Source organism: Astatotilapia calliptera, chromosome 3, assembly GCF_964374335.1.
Source record: "Astatotilapia calliptera chromosome 3, fAstCal68.1, whole genome shotgun sequence".
Classification (NCBI taxonomy): Eukaryota; Metazoa; Chordata; class Actinopteri; order Cichliformes; family Cichlidae; genus Astatotilapia; species Astatotilapia calliptera.
Genome location: NC_137424.1, coordinates 84,718,335 through 84,738,634, shown reverse-complemented (window position 1 = coordinate 84,738,634; position 20,300 = coordinate 84,718,335). Strand labels below are relative to the sequence as shown.

Genomic DNA, 20,300 nt, shown 5'->3' with positions numbered 1-20,300 from the left:
TAATGTGCAGCTGAATGAAGCTCACTTAACGATGTTATTTGAGTTACTCATGTAAAGTTTAACATCACCACACAACACACAGTCAAAAGCACAAAAGAACATTAATCAGTCACTTGTTCACCATTAATAGCAACAACATCACTTTATAATAAGTTGATAATATTTTATTATAATGTCCTTCTACATCAGACACTCAGTGAAGCGGGTTTGTTGGAGATGCTCAGGTGTAAAGATCAGAACCACTTTAACAAGGATTACATCAGGTGTGATCAGGTCAAAGTCTGTATGAGACCTTGTGGTCTCCTGTTTAGCAGAGGTGAGGACCTGCAGAGCAAGAAGCAGTCTGATCCAGACTCTTCATGCTGTCCTTTAACAACAACTTCCATTCATGAGAACGGAAGAAGGAACAGAGCAGACCCAGCAGCACAGGTGGGAGGGGCTCATCAGTTCATTTGACTGGACACTGCAACATTTCTCTGCTTTCTTCCTCTTTCATTTACATTAAATTTGTATTTTATTTCCCTGTGTGTGTCTCTGTGTTCAGATGTGACTCACTTCTTTTTGATTGTCCTGTTGAATGTTCATCTTGGTCAGAGGGCCCGGTGGCGCCAGTGTCCGGCAGCCTCGCCTCTGTCAGTGCGCCCCAGGGCAGCTGTGGCTACAATGTAGCTGCCATCACCAGTGTGTGAATGTGTGTGTGAATGGGTGGATGACTGGATATGTAAAGCGCTTTGGGGTCCTTAGGGACTAGAAAAGCACTACACAAATACAGGCCATTTACCATTTACCATCTCTACTGATTTGACTTTTAGACCTCAGAGATTATTTTGCTGCTCACACAGGTACCGGCTAGATATAGGCAGGCTCACCTCAACACATGGCTTGGGCTTTGGAATCAGCCTCCTGGAGAGAGGCTGGACTCTGTCTCAGTCTGGAGTTGCCCCCGAACCAAATGGTGGACACCAGAGCTGAGGGGAGCCACCAAGCTGAAGAAGGAGTCCTATTGGGCTTAGTTAGCCTGTGGAACTTGGGAAGCAGCTGATATGTACCGATAGGGCTTTGGGGTTGACGTCACGCCGCAGTGCATTGTGGGATTGCGGCGCCATGTCAGGAGGCAACAAATCAAAACAAACACACAGTGTTGGAGTGTTGGAAGCGGGACTGCCAGAACCATGCTTAAAATCAGCGCAAAAGACAAAGGGCTGTATCGCGACCGATTGCGCCCAGACGCCAAGAGACGGTACTTGGAAAAAATAGCGTGCATGGGTAATGTGGACCCGTATGAAAAAAGGCAGTGGAGTGGAACCCAGAAAGCCTACCGCCGATGTCCTATCCCAATATCTTTGCGCACCTTGCCTGTGGAGTCAGCGCATAGGGGAAATCATTTTCGTGATTATAATTCCCTGGAGGTGCATATCTAATTCACAAACGGTTGGGTACAAGATTTGGTCGTTTTTAAGCCTCCACGTGAGTATGTTGACCATATGACCAAGATACAGCCAGAGGTTGCACATAACATGGACTTCTCCTCAGCAGCTGCCCCCAGAAATTGCTCTAGATGAACGATTGATGCCAGCTGTGCGTTGCCATGTAAATAGTTTGCATACTTGCTAAGTACATGTGAACAGATCTTGAATTTAAAAAAACAACATACTTTTCTTTTCTTTTCTGTTTCATTGAAACCACTTTACAGAAAGTACAATTATTTACAATGAACTGTGCATGCAACACAGCAGTTTTATGAATATTCAACAAGAGCAAGTTTCATTTGGCTCTGGTTTGACAACCACACATGGGGCACATATTCACCAAAACACAGCACACCTTAACAGTCTTATCAAGCAGTGTTGTGTTTTCACCCTCACATGATATGAGTAATCAGATTGGAATTGTAGTGTGTAGCTTCTTGAACTTGTTACGCAAACTACTATTACACGCTCAACATGAATTCTCAGGTGGGCAATTGCTCTCGTTTTGGGATGGCAGAGAACTCGATATGCGCTCGGCTGACCGCTGCAATCCAAGCGTGACGTCTTCGTTTAGTAATATCGGATACATGAGATCCCTCACGTTGCCTGCAGGAGGGGAAACGATGAAAAGAGAGCCAATTTTCCAGCTTCTTGCCTTCCTTATCGTGTGATCTGCCATTGCAACCGACAACACAGCACGTACGAACCATAGCTGTTGCTTCCGTGTGCTTTGTTTGGCCTACTTTCATGGCGGGAGGGGGCGTGGCTCCCCTCCTGTGACATCACGCTCCAAAGCCCTATAGAGATTGACAGACCACATGACTTTCATGCATTGCATGCCGGGCACTGGTGGCAAAACAATCAAAGCAATGCATCAAACGCAAGCATTTGCAGCACCGCAAAATGTTCATTCTCCGGTTCCAATACCTTCTTGCTTTTTCTTTGCCCCCCAAAAAGTTATGTACAAAACCAAGAAGAACAATGCCGGGCCGTACGAAGATAGACTTGATGAAAAGTCAAAGAAAAGATACGAGGACAAAATCAAAGGAATGAAAGGGTCAGACCCTTACGAGCACACAGAGTGGACAAAAGACGTTAGCGTGCTGCCAACTTTCACCACGCTCATATTTATAATCATACGCTTCTTGGAGTGAGTGCATACACTCATGAAGTTTAGTAACTTCAGGTCACTGCAACAAGCCCAGGTACAGTTTACCGACGGATGGGTGCAGGACCTTGAAATGCACCGTGTCGAACGAAAGACCATCGTACGTATCATAAGTTTACCAGTCTCACAAATCGTCTTCATAGATACACATTCGTTAACTGTTTATTAATAGGACCTTTGAGCTCAATGGTAATTAATTAGTAGTGGAAATAATTTCTGGTAGCATTACAGAAATGTAGCAGTGACAATAATATTGTATGTTGTAATCGTACTGGGCAATTAGTGATACAAAACAACTGTTTTATCCTGTGAATAAAAGTATGTTTTTGTCAGTGTACCATAATAACAAAAGCGAAACACAATATAGGGCTTTGGAGCGTGATGTCACGGGGGTGGGCGTGGAAAGGCTTTTGGCCCGATCCGCCATTTTGGGGGTCTAAGTAAGGAGCGAAAGCATAGCCATGGTTCGTACTTGCTGTGTTGTCGGCTGCAATGTTCGATCTTACGACCGGCACGGGAATAAGTTTGGATTGTCTTTTTATGCTTTCCCAACCTGGAAGCAACGTGAAGGAGCTCATGTATCGGATATTACCAAACGAAGGCGTCTAGCCTGGATAGCAGCCGTGAGACGAGCTGATATCAAGTTCTGTTACGTCTCCAGATATCAGCTGGTGTGCTCAAGACATTTTCATTCCTGTAAGTTCTAAATATGTTCACATCACACTTTATAGCTGAATAATATCATCGTTGGTGGTCTCGGAAGTTATAGAAATTACGATCAAACATCGAATGGAGTGACTTGATTGGTTGATGTAAAGACAATAAATGAAATGAGACAGGAAGGACACAAGTTAATAATTTGCCCGATTATCAATGTGTTAATTTGCTGGAGTGTTATAAAAACAACTGCTTGTATATTATTGGGCGGAGATCGATGCTGATGTTGCAGTGTTCATCTCCCCACGATGCGTGTTTCATTAAAATCATCATTTGACTTAACTCTTCTGGACCATGGTTGTTTTTGCTTTCATCCTCAATATTTGAACCCGCAACATATATACATATACATATATCTCCACAGCAAGAGACCAAGTTCCCTTCATTAATAAACGTTAGAGCTATACTCTACTGCCCTCTGCTGGCTTCTTAATCAAGGATTTTATTTTTAAACACTATATAGACTGTAATATAATTCTAACTTTCACGTCATCATCACCTGGATGAAGGAGAACAGCAAAAAGAACAAATAAGTCCAATGAAAGGAAATTGATCAATATCAATTTACAGGATATGGAATAGTGAAAACATCAGTCATTTGGCAGTTTATTGAAACTACAGATATATAGTTGCATCTACAAAATGCCAGAAAATAGTTAAAATTGTAAATGTAGGTGCAAATAATGTGATTTATAGAGCAGCTATGATTTTGGGGTTTTTTGTTTTTCCTTTGTTAACTTGTGTGATTGTTTTTACTCACACAGAGATGGTACATATTTGTTTAAACATGCTTAAATGACATAAATATGTTCCTTTAATCCCTCTGTACACTTCTTAAAAATCCTTTTAAATAGCTGAAAGTAATTTCACAACCCAATGGGCTACACTGTGCAAGTTAAATAAAGGCAAGAAAGACTAAAACTGCTGGCAAGAAGAGAAAAACCAGAAAGGAGAGCTACGTCATCTACGTGTACAAGGTGCTGAAGCAGGTGCACCCTGATACCAGCATCTTGTCCAAGGCCATGAGCATCATGAACTTGTGACATTGTCGAGCAAATCGCTCCTGAGACCTCCCACCTGTCTCACTCCACCATTTCATCCAAATAAACAAACACAAAAATGTTCAAAAAAAACCCCTCAGCACGTTGTTCACTACCGCCTGAAAAACAGCAGGGGCAGTAGTGAGTCCAAAAGACACGGCATGATTCAAAATGTCCATGGTGTGTGTTCAATTCAATTTTATTTATACAGCGCCAAATTACAGCAACAGTCGCCTCGAGGTGCTTTACATTGCTATGCTAGCTAGACCCAACAAGAATACATACAGAGAAAAGCCCAACAATCATATGACCCCCTATGAGCAGCACTTTGGCGACAGTGGGAAGGAAAAACTCCCTTTTAACAGGAAGAAACCTCCGGCAGAACCAGGCTCAGGGAGGGGCGGGGCCATCTGCTGTGATTGGTTGGGGTGAGAGAAGGAAGACAGGATAAAGACATGCTGTGGAAGAGAGACAGAGGTTAATAACAGATATGATTCAATGCAGAGAGGTCTGTTAATACATAGTGAGTGAGAAAGGTGACTGGAAAGGAAAAACTCAATGCATCATGGGAATCCCCCGGCAGTTTTAAGCCTAATCTTAAAAGTAGAGATAGTGTCTGTCTCCTGAATCCAAACTGGAAGCTGGTTCCACAGAAGAGGGGCCTGAAAACTGAAGGCTCTGCCTCCCATTCTACTTTTAAATACTCTAGGAACAACAAGTAGGCCTGCAGAGCGAGAGCGAAGTGCTCCGATAGGGTGATATGGTACTACAAGGTCATTAAGATAAGATGGGGCCTGATTATTTAAGACCTTGTATGTGAGGAGCAGGATTTTGAATTCTGGATTTAACAGGAAGCCAAAACAGGAGAAATCTGCTCTCTCTTTCTAGTCCCTGTCAGGACTCTTGCTGCAGCATTTTGGATCAGCTGAAGGCTTTTCAGTGAGTTTTTAGGACTTCCTGATAATAATGAATTACAGTCGTCCAGCCTGGAAGTAATAAATGCATGAACTAGTTTTTCAGCGTCACTCTGAGACAGGATATTTCTAACTTTAGAGATGTTGCACAAATGGAAGAAAGCAGTCTTACATATTTGTTTAATATGTGCGTTGAAGGACATGTCCTGGTCAAAAATGACTCCAAGGTTCCTCACAGCGTTACTGGAGGCCAAGGTAATGCCATCCAGAGTAAGAATCTGCTTAGATACCATATTTCTAAGGTTTTCAGTGTTGTACAGTGTTGGGAAAGAAATGACACCCACCTCTCCCACAGGGGAATTGTAGAAAAGGGGAGGGGCCAAAAGGGGTACCCCAAAATTTACAGGGTTGCACCAAAGAAGAAGAATGAGGAGGGGCTCCAACTGATAATAACCATAAGTGCAGACTTGGAGGTCCTGAAAGTCAGGTATCAAAGGAACAGTTTGGGTTCCATTAATAAACTACATACTAATGCTCACTATTGTGTAGTTATTATAAAGTGCGACTAAATCCTCCCTCTGGATGGGAAGAGTCCATGTGTCAGTATTCAGACACCTGGCTTGGGTTTCTGCAGCTAATTTGTCACCAGTGAGGACTCAAACCCACAGCATGCAGGGCATTTCTACATCTGTCGGTGTGTCCTCAGTTTCCCAGCATGCCTTCTGTGCTCATGGAAGTGAATGAGGGGGAAAGATCAGTACTCGGATTTCATACCTGGTGATCTCAGAGGACAACAGCAGCGTTACAGCGGCGCACATCGATGAGAGCTGATGCTCTCAACACTTCAGACCTCCGCCCGTCTCTGAGAAAACCAACAATGGCTGTCAGCAGCAACTACACCTGCTCCACCAGTGCTGGGAGAGAAGAGCTGAGACTGACAGCTCTTTGTACAGGTCAGTACTGCAGAGGTCATTTAAAAACATCTTTGAGCTAAAATCCATGGAAGTCACAGAGGAAAGAAGAGACACTGCAGAGAGGATCCAGAATATTTGATGTTTTCTGATGACAGTTAAAGTTTCCAGCTATCAAAAAGTGTCACAGCGCAGCCTTCATGTCCTTTCAGTTCTCCATCATTAATGATGACTGTCCGTTATAAATCCTGTTGGCTAGTTTTCTAACTCAGTCCATGTCTCCAAAGCAAACTTGTGTCCCACACTTTCTGTGCTGAGTCTTCAGGGATTCTTTTCACTTGGTGCTGAACTAACTTTAATGAATTGGGGCTCCAAAGAAACCCAGCCCTCCCTAAACAAGGCTAACAAGCAATGCAACAACTCTGTGGGCACTCTGTAGTGTAGCTATTAATCACAATCAGCTTCACTGACCACAGATATGCACACATGACAGCTTCATGACAGAAACACACAGCCCTCATTTACTCAATACCATTAAATAAATGGGCTTTGGGTGCTTTCTCTAGTGTACTCTCGTACGATACTCTTACATTAACTCCTCTTTTGTTTCTGGGATCAATGAAGCTTATTCCTTAACAGTAGCAGTACACACGAAAATGAACACAAGTGTCTACAGTGCAGCAAATCATGTCATACACATTGTAAAGTAGAGCATGCAACCCTTCTTTAATTTACCAAACAATGAAAAACAATAAAATAATAAAATGTCAGGTTTCAGTATTCAGGCAAACCAAAAACACACACAGCAATTTACCCACTGTACACAGAATCCCCCCACACACAGTGTAAACCACCAGTGATAACACAATTACAGTCCCAAACTAAACCTAAAGCCGGCAGAGATAAACCCTACGTTGCAGGCCTGTGTTGATCCATGTTGTTTAATAAAGTTTCTATGGAGAAAAAAGGGGGCTGTCCACAGCCGCTCACTTCCTGACTACCCGTCCGTCTAAGGACACTACCTTGTGACGTAGGTAGGTAGTGTCCTCATGAGCATCCTTCCCCTGAATTCGGACACAGCAAGAGTTTTCTATCAGATTGATCCACCCTGAGGTCAGGGGTCAGCTCTGTCTCACACCCAGTACAAACCACCAGCATCACTCAGTCTGCAAGTGTCACGTTAGTCGACTTTTTTTAATTCATAAGGACTGAAATACACACACAAACAGTTTTACTGCAATGACAGCTCCATGAGGTAACTCCCATCCCAGCAACACAGCCACTGTGTTTAAGGTGGACTGGATGAAGAGTCGTCAGTAAGAACAGACAGATGGAGGTGATCGAATGCTCAGACATGTGAGATAAAGGCTCTGTACTTGTGCTGGTAGATGTCTGGGTCTGGGCTGGTTCTGATGTCCAGGTCGTCCCATAGACAGCAGCACCGCGTACCTCATCACTCCAATCCTGTTTGTAATCTGCAAGAAACCAGGAAGGCTCACTGCTCTGTGCAAGCAAATATGTTTTTGAAAGGATTTCCTCAAACTACCAGTCTTTGCATCTCGTACGAGCACATCACACATTATCAGGAAATGATGCTTTTGTCTTCTCTGAAAGCTGTGATGCTGCTTGGAGGCATAAGTACCAAAGTAACGTGTTCAGCAGCAGCAGCTCAGAGCTGGAAGTACAAGTGTGCAACATGTGGCCAGAGTGGTGACAGAGCTGAACACTAACCTCTGTTATAAATAATGCAGCTGCATCATTAAGGCTCCTCATGGCTGCACAATACAGGCAGCAGCAAAGGACAATGATCCCAACTAGGAGGAGAGCCCAATACGGTATTCAGAAAGGCACGAATAACCTGTTTTTTATGAATACTTATTTCGAACAAATACTTTAAAAAATATTTGTATTCTGGAACAAGAACAACGTTATGTCAAAAACCTTTATTTAAGCCGGAAGTGAAGGTTAGAAACTCTTTGTGAGAGTGTGTTGAAGTGACACAGGCAGTTTGAACTTCATGTCAACATGACTCCATCCTGTAGGACACGGTGGAGGCTCTTCAGGCTCTCTGCTCCACTCTGGTGTTCAGTCCTGAAGGTCGGAGCACAGGGACAGTTCAGGCTCCAGCAGTCTGCTGACGTTTGATGGAAATCAGGGCAACAAACTGCTCTGTCGCGGCCTTTTACTTTCCAAACACCAAAAAAGTCCAAGAAAAGGCCGTGGGTGGCAACGGGAGGTTTGTTTTAGAACGCACTTCTGACTCCATTGTTTAAAAATCATATGCCGTTTATTTCGTGAAAAATTACAAACAGAAATCAGCCAAATAACTTCTTAAAACTTAAAATTAAATGAAAGTTAACTTAATTTGCTTTAACATAGTGATGGCCCGCTTGAAGCTGGCGCTCCGGAGCGTGTGTCGAAAAAAACAACACACTGGTTCAGAAGCACTGTGTCGAGGCTTGCTTCGTTTGGCAAAAGTCACGTGACCAGTGACGTCCGAAGCTTCATTACGCACGTAACTGCTTCGGTACCTGATTCAAACGGATATAAGGAAGTGAATCATCCACGGGATTCGTGGAGTGTGTTGATGGTGACAGAGAGCGAAGAGGTGATCATTCCACTGACAGATATGGAGCCAGCGAGGAAGAGAGGACGTTCTGGCGTGTGGAAATATTTTGAGTTGATTTTGCTCAATTGATTTTATCTGCCGAAGTGAAAAACTTGAAATGTCCAAAATCATGTTTTCATAATGTAAATATCATTACAGCATATGACTTTAGGAACACTTCCATGTGAATTAAAGCTGATGAAGACTACAACAATGTATTTGACACTATACGTACATTACATTGCTACAGTTTAGAAAATCATTTTGTTTATTGTTTTTAGGTGATAGTCTGCAGGACCCAGGAATACCTGCATATCTACCAGCTTGCAGTGTAGTTCCTGCACTCCACAGCCTCTTCTGTTCCATGCAAGTGGATTTTCTCCAGGGCAGGAGAAACTATTTCTAAGAAAAGAAACAGACTCAGCCAGCGCACAGTAACACTAATCCTCTTTTTAAATGTAAATAACAAAAGGGCTACCTGACATAGAGCATGTTTTTACTTTGCAAGTTCTTGATTAGGGGTGGGTTTTGATTATCGCTTTTCTGATTACAATCCATGCTAAATTGAATAAAGTGATATTGATTCATTACAATCCCGTGTCGATTTGTGAATTAACGTTATTATGCCTGAAACGCCAGCATCTCAGGTTAAACCTCACAACATGTCGTCAAACACCATGCAGCTAAAACAGTAACTGGGAGCAGGTTTACGGATTCTGCATACAAACGTGAACACAGAGCGCGGACCCGACGCGTCAGAGTCAGATTTTGGTGCGTCGTCGGGTCCGCGCTGTGTTTGCCTCTTTTTTTCCCCGCTGGCTTCTGCAGCTGCAGGTTCATAACTCTCTGTTTACATCTCTAATTAAGTCTCACATGTGTCAGCTTTTTTTTAATAGATACGAAATTATGGATATATACTGATACATGACCAGAATTGTAATATTTCTGACTGAGGCAAAACTTTCCAGATTCCAATCAAATTGAATCGGATCCTGTATCGAATCAAAATGATTCTACAAATCAGTGACGATGCAGCCGTACTCAGCTTCCTAAGCATTTTCCCTTTCCAGTTCACAATCAATCCCACCCCTAGGTCAAAAATATGTATAGGACAATCGGCCTCATCTAATATTTTGTATGAACCTGTCCAGCTGTCCAGTGATTAAACGACAAGTAGATGGAGGCAGGACTTCACAGCAGGGGCATACTCCATAATGTGCTGTGCATTCTCATATGTATATTATATATATTGCTCACTTATTGTATTTACCAACATCAAGGAGTTATGAGCAAAGAAAGGCCACCATAGTGCATGTTTAAATAGGGAAACTTTATTGATCAAAATGTATTACGCAAATACGCATTACATTTTTTCAGCCCCCCAATCGAGAAAACAAAACCAATTACATGTTCAAAGCAACGGAACGGTGGCCCAATATCAGAGAGAACTCCACTCTTGAGTGAGCAGTGATGATTGAGCAGTCCGTTTTATTTTGCAGATTCAAGCTGCTCTTCTAAATATTCACCACCAGATGTCACCGGAGAGGACTGTGTTGAAAAGCTTCGAGTAATGAACCGTTTTTCAATACAAGCTTCAGTGCTTCGGAAAGCTTCATTTGGCCATCACTACTTTAACAACTTCAAAAGTGGTCAAAAAAATCATTTTCTAACCCTCCCGTCTTCCCTGACATTTGGCAAACAAAAACCTCTCTACCACACCCATCCAGGGTGCTCTTAATCTCTTGATTAATGGGAGGGTCCATAAGCTAATAAACCAATCACTTTCCAAAAGCTTATCCAATAAAATTAATTACAAATTTACAGAACAAAACCAGGTCAGTATATTCTTACACCTTTAAAGAAAGAACAAAAATGAATACAAATTGCATTTTATAAACATTCAACAAAAATGGCCACAACATGCTCTACCAGGAGGAGGCGCTGCAGGACGTGTCAGGAAAATACAGGCTGGAGGTGAAGACTCTGTGGACTGATGAGACAAAAGCTTTCTGACAGCTTTGAGTCCTGTTACATCTGAAACTAACACAGCATCAATGAAAAGGAGCCAACAGTCACATATGTAGTGTGATGGTCCCATGTGATGCATCATGGCAGCAACAATACAACAACAAATACACACACGTGACAAATGTACAACAACAGATCATTAAGTGTCACGGCGCCGTGCACATTAGTATGTTTGACTTAAGCTTAATAATCAGAATGATGCTCTGATCTCTTCAAATAAATGAAATCATACCTTTCTACTGAAACCTTTTCCTGAACCAGACCCTGCAGGATCCACCTGAGGGTCCCAGTCCTGGACCCTGTTTGTAACCAGGAGGATCCCAGGCCTGATTATTGCTGATGTGTTATAAATATTCTTGTTTTATTCTCATTAAATAAATATGTGTATAAATATGTGGACTCATGTTTCAGTCCTGGACGTTGATGCTTGTTTAAAAGGACACAGATGGACCTTGTCTCCTTCTTTCCTTCCTTTTGTGTCCTCTGTGCTTCATCTGCTGCTCTTCACTCTGTTACTTTGGACTGATTTCACTCACACTTTGTTTCCATGGTTTCTTTGCGTCACGCTGACAGCACGTGAACAACACGACATGTTTGATCTCAAAGAAGGAGCAGCATCCTCTCTCCACCCTGTTTCTCCATCTTCTACATCACCTGATTCATTCCAGTTTCTCTGCTTTCACTTTGATTCCTGAGCGTCTGTGATGAACACACTATCAGCATCACTGACATGTTTCATCATTTAAAAACACTTCCTGTCACTGTGGTGGTTACAGTGACATCATGCAGTTTGTGCTTTGACCTCCAGAGGGCGACAAATCAGCACAGACAGAGAGCTCCATTCAAACTTTGCTGCCATTGTAACCCAGTGTTAATTTGGTTATCTGATATTGTGTGATATTCAGTATATATGTATATATCTATATTGGGTGTTATAAAATGTTCTTCAATGATTTTGAGTTTTTTTTAATTGCTATTGGTTTGCGGCTGCTTTACGACAGTCGACTGTGGTAGTACATCCTAGCAGGAGGGGCTATGAGCTCACGTGGCTTGTAGCTGTGCCAGAGAGCAAGCTTGGGTGAGCTAGCGAGGAATATCTCCTTCTGCAGTAGCCTTAAAAAAGAGACTATTGTTCGTTCTCCTGCCAGACGCCTCGCTGCTGTGCTGTCTTACTGCTGTGCTGCCTTACTGCTGTGCTGTCTTGCTGCTGTGCTGCCTTGCTGCTGTGCTGTCTTACTGCTGTGCTGTCTTACTGCTGTGCTGCCTTACTGCTGTGCTGCCTTACTGCTGTGCTGCCTTACTGCTGTGCTGCCTTACTGCTGTGCTGTCTTACTACTGTGCTATCTTACTGCTGTGCTGCCTTGCTGCTGTGCTGTCTTACTGCTGTGCTATCTTACTGCTGTGCTGCCTTACTGCTGTGCTGTCTTACTGCTGTGCTATCTTACTGCTGTGCTGCCTTACTGCTGTGCTGCCTCGCTGCTGTGCTGCCTCACTGCTGTGCTGCCTCGCTGCTGTGCTGCCTCACTGCTGTGCTGTCTTACTGCTGTGCTATCTTACTGCTGTGCTGCCTTACTGCTGTGCTGTCTTACTGCTGTGCTATCTTACTGCTGTGCTGCCTTACTGCTGTGCTGTCTTACTGCTGTGCTGTCTTACTGCTGTGCTGCCTTGCTGCTGTGCTGCCTTGCTGCTGTGCTGTCTTACTGCTGTGCTGTCTTACTGCTGTGCTGCCTCGCTGCTGTGCTGCCTCGCTGCTGTGCTGCCTCGCTGCTGTGCTGCCTCGCTGCTGCGCTGTCTCGCTGGTGCCATTAAAGGACAAGTGGCCGCCATCCGTTCATCCATCCGGACCTCGATTATTTGGACCGAAGTACTCACACACACGCCCGCACTCAGTGCCATACACTCTCTTTATTTTGCTGGCCAGCTAATATCATTTGTTTTTTTTGTTTTTTTCTGTTTGCATTCACAAAGACTATCCAAAGACATTTTGGTTGTTGTCAAATAGACACTCTCTGATTACGGACTGAGGAGGTTGTGCTGTTACAACCCCAGGACTGAGAAAAAGGACTCTTTACATAATATATTCACTTGTCTCCTGGCTAGGAGAAGTGACTATTGGTGGAAATATTTTTTTTCTTCTTCTTGTCTTTGTTTACATTGTATCCCAGAGAAGTTTTAAGATGTTCAGGTTGAAACATTTGCACTTAGAGTCGGCTAAGTTTCCTTTGATGTATCCGTGTCACGCTGATGTTTAAGTGGGTATGTTAAGGACAGATGTGCTCCAGTCCAATCCTTTAAAGTGCTGGACATCGATGGTAAATTGCCATCAGACCCTAAATAAATTGTCCTCTGCTGTTATCCATATTGCTTCACTCATTCTTTGGTGAGTAGACGTATTGGTTACACCATGAGTAATAATGCTTCAAATATAATCATCAGTGTTTGAGCAGCTATGATATCAGGGACAATCTAGACACGTGTGACAATACTGAACATGTCACATGACTCACCTTAAACATCGTGTGATCCACTCTCTGTCTGCACTTTCATTCATGACTTCAACAGGTTGAAATGAGCTTTGAACCAACATCAGTTCAGTGCTGAAACATTCAAACGCTGCAGGAAGAACAACAACAAAGTGATGACACATGTTTGTGCTTCAAACAGGAAAACCGGCAGAAATGAATCAACCAAGGTGTTGGTTGAAGATTTGTGAATTTCCAAGTTTCACTTGAATGCAACACAGACTTCCTTCTGAGTGTCCTCAAACGCCTCTCTGGGTGTTTCCTTCCTGCTCAAAGTTCGTCTTTGCTGAGCTTCGTGGAGTGGAGCTTGTTGTTGGTATGAAGAAACTGTAAGTTTGCTTCGTTTCCTCCTTTAACAGTTTGTGTTTAGGAACTTTACTGTTTGTTCAGCTCATGTTGGATTTATTCACACAACAAACTGTATGTGTTTGTATTTCCGGTCTCTCCGTTAAAGTCAGTGTGTAATGTTTTCTAACGAGGCCGAGTGTGTCCGCCATTTTTTGTTAGTGTGTGATCAGACTCCGGGAGTCGGACCAAACACACTGAATGTGGTCTGAGCTCGGCCGGAGAGCCTCTGAGCTCCGGGTGTTTATATTTACAGGGACAGCAGGATATTACTTAATATTTAGATATATTTGCTTACATTAATATTTAGGATAGAAGTGTGCTAGATACAGATTCAACATGGCGGTCTTAAAAATACTGCGCCACAAACAGTTGGCTCCGCTCCAACAGGAAGAAGTTTTACAGAAGTTATTGTAGTTCACTAAAACTGAACTCACAACTAAAACTAGAGCTCAAAAAGTTCAAACAGAAATAAAAACTAAACACAAAAAATGAAGCTAAATTATTGATAATAATAAATGAAATTAATTTGGAAGATTAAACAACGTTTTATAGGAAATGTCCTGTTAGTGTTTTTTAGTTTGGCTAAAAAAAACAACAAAAATGAAAAACGTGCCTCATTATTTTTCAATAGACATTTATTTATGACAATGAAGGCTATTCTATTATTTAGATGTTGGATGTGAGTCACGGCTTTCAGAGTTCAGTTTGTAATGGCTCCATTAATCTCTGACACAGACCCTGAATACATAATAAATAAAACTAACATCTAAATTTAAAGAAGCAAACAAAACCTGATTAAACTGTAATATAAAGTATAACACCTGTGCTGTCTGTGGATATGTTTTGGGTTTCAGCCATCACAGACGTTCATCAGGACTCTGTGCTTAGTTTCTAGCCAGTCCTTGGTGGATTTGCTGGTATGCTTTGGTGTATTGTCAGTAGGGGTGGGTTTTGATAATCGATTCATCGATTAAAATCGATTCTGGCTTGGATAACGTGATATCGATTCATTAAAATCCTGAATCGATTTTTTAATATAAATTTATTTTGCCTGAAATGCCAGAATCTCAGTTTCGACAACCACCAAACATTTAAAACAGTAAATGAGAGCAGGTACACAGCTTCTGCACAAAGACGTAAACACAAAGCGCGGACCCGCAGATCAGAATCAGTGAGACGTCGCCTTTCTCACCCGACGGCACGGACATGGTCGGGGCTGAAAGCCGACAGCTCGCTGATTTTGATGTTTCGGCGGGTCCGCGCTTTGTGTTTACGCCCTTTTTGCGCTGATTCTAAAGCTGTTAGTTTGATGTCTCTCCAAACAATATTGACTGAACCAGCAGCAAAAGAAGATCCAAACTACGCTTCACATAAACATCGTCATGAATTCACTCTGACTTTTACTGTTTTGCTTCCACCACGATGCACAGCTCTCTCTCTCTCTGTCTGTACTTCAAGAACAGTTTCCCGTCTAAAAATCTGTTTTCTGCATTATTCGCTTGCTTGCTATCACAAGTCTACCGTTGTTTACAGGCTGTCGGCCGCTGTTTTTTCCCTTTTACTTACTTCCGAAAAGAAAACCTAATTTCTGCCGTTCAATAGGCTTCTGAACAAATTTAAACTTTTTAAAATTATGCAAAATGCAAAACGCTGTGTCTCTAATAAAACCGCTGTAACGTCAGAGGTAATGTTCATAAGTTGATTAATGGTTTTGTTTCGTTTTTGATGTACTGCAGAATATTTTTATAAAATCCCAGAACAGGAAAATCACCTTCATGTGTTTCTGTGTTTTATCTTCAGCTACTTTGACACAAAGGCCTCTGCTGTGATGCTCACACCTTTGATAAAGTCTTGTGAGTGTCAGCTTCCTTTTTATAGATACAAAAATATGTAAATGTACTGATCTGAATTCTAATATTTCTGACTGTCTGAGGCAAAATTTCCCAGATTCAAATCGAATTGAATCGAATCGTGGATCGAATCGATTCGGGACCTTGTGAATCGGAATCGAATCGATTCTAGAAATCAGTGACGATACCCAGCCCTAATTGTCAGGCTGCAGTGTCCAGTTCTGCTTCAGCTTTAATTTTTTAACAGATGGTTTCACATGTTCTTCAAGCACCCCCTGATACACAGTCAGATGATGATCTATGATGGTGAGCTGGCCAGGTGCTGCTGCAGCAAAGCATCCCCAAACTATGATACTGCCACCTCCATGCTTCACAGTTGGTATGAGGTTCTTTTCTTTGAAGATTGGATTTGGTTTACGCCAAACATCTTGACTGCTCTGGTGTCCAAATGACTCATCTCTCCAAAGAACTTTATTCCAGAAGTCGTGGTCTTTGTCTACGTTCGGTCTGACTTCAGTCTAGCCTTAATGTTTCTCGTGGCGATCGTGGCTCAAGAGTTGGAAGTTCGTCTTGTAATCGGAAGGTTGCCGGTTCGAGCCCCGGCTCGGACAGTCTCGGTCGTTGTGTCCTTGGGCAACCAGTCATCGACACATTCACACACTGGTGATGGCAGCTACATTGTAGCAAGACACTTCCCCCGTTGCCTACTGGTGGTGGTCAGAGGGCCCGGTGGCGCCAGTGTCCGGCAGCCTCGCCTCTGTCAGTGCGCCCCAGGGTGGCTGTGGCTACAATGTAGCTGCCATCACCAGTGTGTGAATGGGTGGATGACTGGATGTGTAAAGCGCTTTGGAGCCCTTAGGGACTAGTAAAGTGCTATACAGGCCATTTACCATTTTCTCAGAGAGCAGCGGTTTTCTCCTTCCACAGCTCCTGTGAAAGTCAAACTGGTGTAGTCTCTGTCTGATAGTAGAGTTGTGCACTTTCACATCGAGCCAGAGCCTGCTGTAGTTCCTGTGATGACATTTTAGGATTTTTGATGACTTCTTTGAGCATCTTGCACTATGAATATGCAAGAATATGCTTGGACGGCCAGACCTGGGCATGGTGGCAGTTGTTTTGAATGTCCACCACTTATAAACAATCTTCCGGATGGTGGAAGGGCTGATGTCAAATTCTTTTGAGTTGTTTTTAAACCCCTTACCAGTCTTTCTGAGGGCATCACACAGCTCTTTAGATCTCACCATGGCGCTCACTTCGACAGTCAGGAGCACACCAAACTCAATCTGAGGTTTAAATAGGGCTCCTTTAAAATGCTGGGTAACAATCTACTGATCGTGTGCACCTGACGTGATGTCTAACCAGTTTAAGTAGGATGACACGTGGGGGTGTACTAATTTAGTCCTTACCAGAAATTGCATTCTTTCTAAATTACATTTCACATAAAGTTTTAAAAAGGATTTTCTTATTTTTTAATTGTTTAGTTATGTTGTTTGGATCCCTCAGTATGATTTTAATTGATATTAAATATCTATATGTCCAAATATGTTGTACAATATACAGGTTTTCATAGGGTGTCCTAGTTTTCTCATGTGACTGTCCTCCGATGAGTAATTTAGCCAGTAAATGTTGGATCTACTTCAACAGGGAGTCCTTATCACCACCAGTCTATGACAGTACACAGAGGTGGTTGCTTCTGTTATTCAGACTGACGTCTTTAGACCGAACAAAATGATTATATTACTGGGAACATGAACAGACATATGAGCTGTCAGGTATGTCAACAGGTGAAGTCAGATGTTGAGACAGAAGAAAGATGTTGCAAATAAATTGTCATGAACTGTGTGGAGCAGGCAGGACTGTGGCTCAAAAACATCCATTTTTATTGCGTGAAGGAAAAATAAATACAACACTCGACCAGGATAAAACACAAAACTCAACTCACAAACGAACACACAGCCATGAGGGAGGTCGCGATGCAGCACAGAGGGAGACACACACATAAATGTGGGCAAATGGGGACGGCAGCACAGCTGAAGGTGAGCTAACTTACAAAACAGGCAAACAAAGCTGAACAGGAAGCACACCAGACTACCAAAAGTAAAACAGGAAACACTATGGCGCAGACTAACTCACACAAGAGGTTGCTTTTGTGTGGAAAAGACTTTCAGGGTTAGGCAGATAATGGGAGGAGACAGCGAGGCGATGTGGAAACGGTTAATGGAGACGAAATTCAAATTCAAATTTTATTTGTCACGTACACAGTCATACACAGTACGATATGTAGTGAAATGCTTGGACAACTGCTCGTGACCTAAAGAGAACAAAAAAGGAAAAGGCTATGAATAAGATAGGAAATAAATATGAAAAATTAAAAAGGGTAAATTTAACTAGGAAGGAATAAAATATAAATTAAGGTTAAAAATGAAATAACTGTACAACACAAATTAGAATGAAGGGTAAATTTAACTGGGAAGAATAAGATAAAATATATAAATTAAAGTTGAAAATAAAATAACTGTACAACAAAATACACAATATAGAACTATATAAGAATGTATGAAGAAATATAAATAAATATATACACAATAACAGCAGCTGTACAAGTATTAACCGGAAATGAAGAATATAGTGACCAGTGTTGTGCAAAACCAAAGTCCAGAAAGTCCAGTGTGTGTGTAAGAACCATATGTGTGGGTCAGTACTGTGTGGTGGTGTGATTGAGAGACCGTATCGCCTGCGGGAAGAAGCTCCTCCTCAGTCTCTCTGTGTTGGTCTTCAGGGAGCGGGGAGCGGAGACAGAGTGAGGAGAGATTGAAGCATCAGGAGAGACATGAGAACAAACTCAAGGACATAAACACAGAGACACAAGGGGAACCAAAGAAGAATATTAGAAACTCAAGTCAGACTAACCTAAAGACTGCTAATGTAACTAAAAAAAGGTTTAAAAATAAAAATGCGAATGAGCCGTACTCTAATGTATTTCTATATGTTAAAACCAAGTAACACTTACTGATTTCTGTTTGTACACAGACATGATTTAAGTGACAAGTGCAGACGTCAGGACCTTATTAGTGTTTGACCCCAGCTCTTGGTCTCTCACAGATACAGTGTAACAGACCTGTAAAAGACCTTTCTATAAGATACAGTGGGGCAAAAAAGTATTTAGTCAGCCACCGATTGTGCAAGTTCCCCCACTTAAAATGATGACAGAGGTCAGTAATTTGCACCAGAGGTACACTTCAACTGTGAGAGACAGAATGTGAAAAAAAAATCCATGAATCCACATGGTAGGATTTGTAAAGAATTTATTGGTAAATCAGGGTGGAAAATAAGTATTTGGTCACCTCAAACAAGGAAAATCTCTGGCTCTCACAGACCTGTAACGGCTTCTGTAAGACGCTTTTCTGTCCTCCACTCGTTACCTGTATGAATGGCACCTGTTTGAACTCATCATCTGTATAAAAGACACCTGTCCACAGCCTCAAACAGTCAGACTCCAAACTCCGCCATGGCCAAGACCAAAGAGCTTTCGAAGGACACCAGGAAAAGTATTGTAGACCTGCACCAGACTGGGAAGAGTGAATCTACAATAGGCAAGCAGCTTGGTGTGAAAAAATCAACTGTGGGAGCAATCATCAGAAAATGGAAGACATACAAGACCACTGATAATCTCCCTCGATCTGGGGCTCCACGCAAGATCTCATCCCGTGGGGTCAAAATGATCATGAGAACGGTGAGCAAAGATCCCAGAACCACACGGGGGGACCTGGTGAATGACCTGCAGAGAGCTGGGACCAAAGTAACAAAGGTCACCATCAGTAACACACTACAACGGCAGGGAATCAAATCCCGCAGTGCCAGACGTGTTCCGCTGCTGAAGCCAGTGCATGTCCAGGCCCGTCTGAAGTTTGCCAGAGAGCACATGGATGATACAGCAGAGGATTGGGAGAATGTCATGTGGTCAGATGAAACCAAAGTAGAACTTTTTGGTATAAACTCAACTCGTCGTGTTTGGAGGAAGAAGAATACTGAGTTGCATCCCAAGAACACCATACCTACTGTGAAGCATGGGGGTGGAAACATCATGCTATGGGGCTGTTTTTCTGCCAAGGGGACAGGACGACTGATCCGTGTTAAGGACAGAATGAATGGGGCCATGTATCGTGAGATTTTGAGCCAAAACCTCCTTCCATCAGTGAGAACTTTGAAGATGAAACGAGGCTGGGTCTTCCAACATGACAATGATCCAAAACACACCGCCCGGGCAACAAAGGAGTGGCTCCGTAAGAAGCATTTGAAAGTCCTGGAGTGGCCTAGCCAGTCTCCAGACCTCAACCCCATAGAAAATCTGTGGCGGGAGTTGAAAGTCCGTGTTGCTCGGCGACAGCCCCAAAACATCACTGCTCTCGAGAAGATCTGCATGGAGGAATGGGCCAAAATACCAGCTACTGTGTGTGCAAACCTGGTAAAGACCTATAGTAAACGTTTGACCTCTGTTATTGCCAACAAAGGTTATGTTACAAAGTATTGAGTTGTATTTTTGTTATTGACCAAATACTTATTTTCCACCCTGATTTACCAATAAATTCTTTACAAATCCTACCATGTGGATTCATGGATTTTTTTTTCACATTCTGTCTCTCACAGTTGAAGTGTACCTCTGGTGCAAATTACTGACCTCTGTCATCATTTTAGGTGGGGGAACTTGCACAATCGGTGGCTGAC

At 42.6% G+C, this 20,300-nt stretch overlaps 1 protein-coding gene across 6 annotated transcripts in view; it reads left to right on the top strand.

Annotated features, from left to right (window-relative positions):
* LOC113029860 (NACHT, LRR and PYD domains-containing protein 12-like) overlaps positions 1-20,300 on the top strand; it is a 153,558-nt gene that overhangs the window by 97,975 nt on the left and 35,283 nt on the right. For 3 of the 6 annotated variants that reach the window (XM_080299534.1, XM_080299533.1, XM_080299529.1), the window contains exon 1: positions 13,400-13,706. The exons of 1 other annotated variant lie outside the window; for it this stretch is intronic. The gene's annotated coding sequence lies outside the window, so the exon portion shown is untranslated. Of the gene's footprint in view, positions 1-13,399; positions 13,707-15,525; positions 15,579-15,825; positions 15,955-20,300 lie in introns of those variants that run through there. 2 more of the 6 variants (XM_080299530.1, XM_080299532.1) reach the window with 2 other exon arrangements.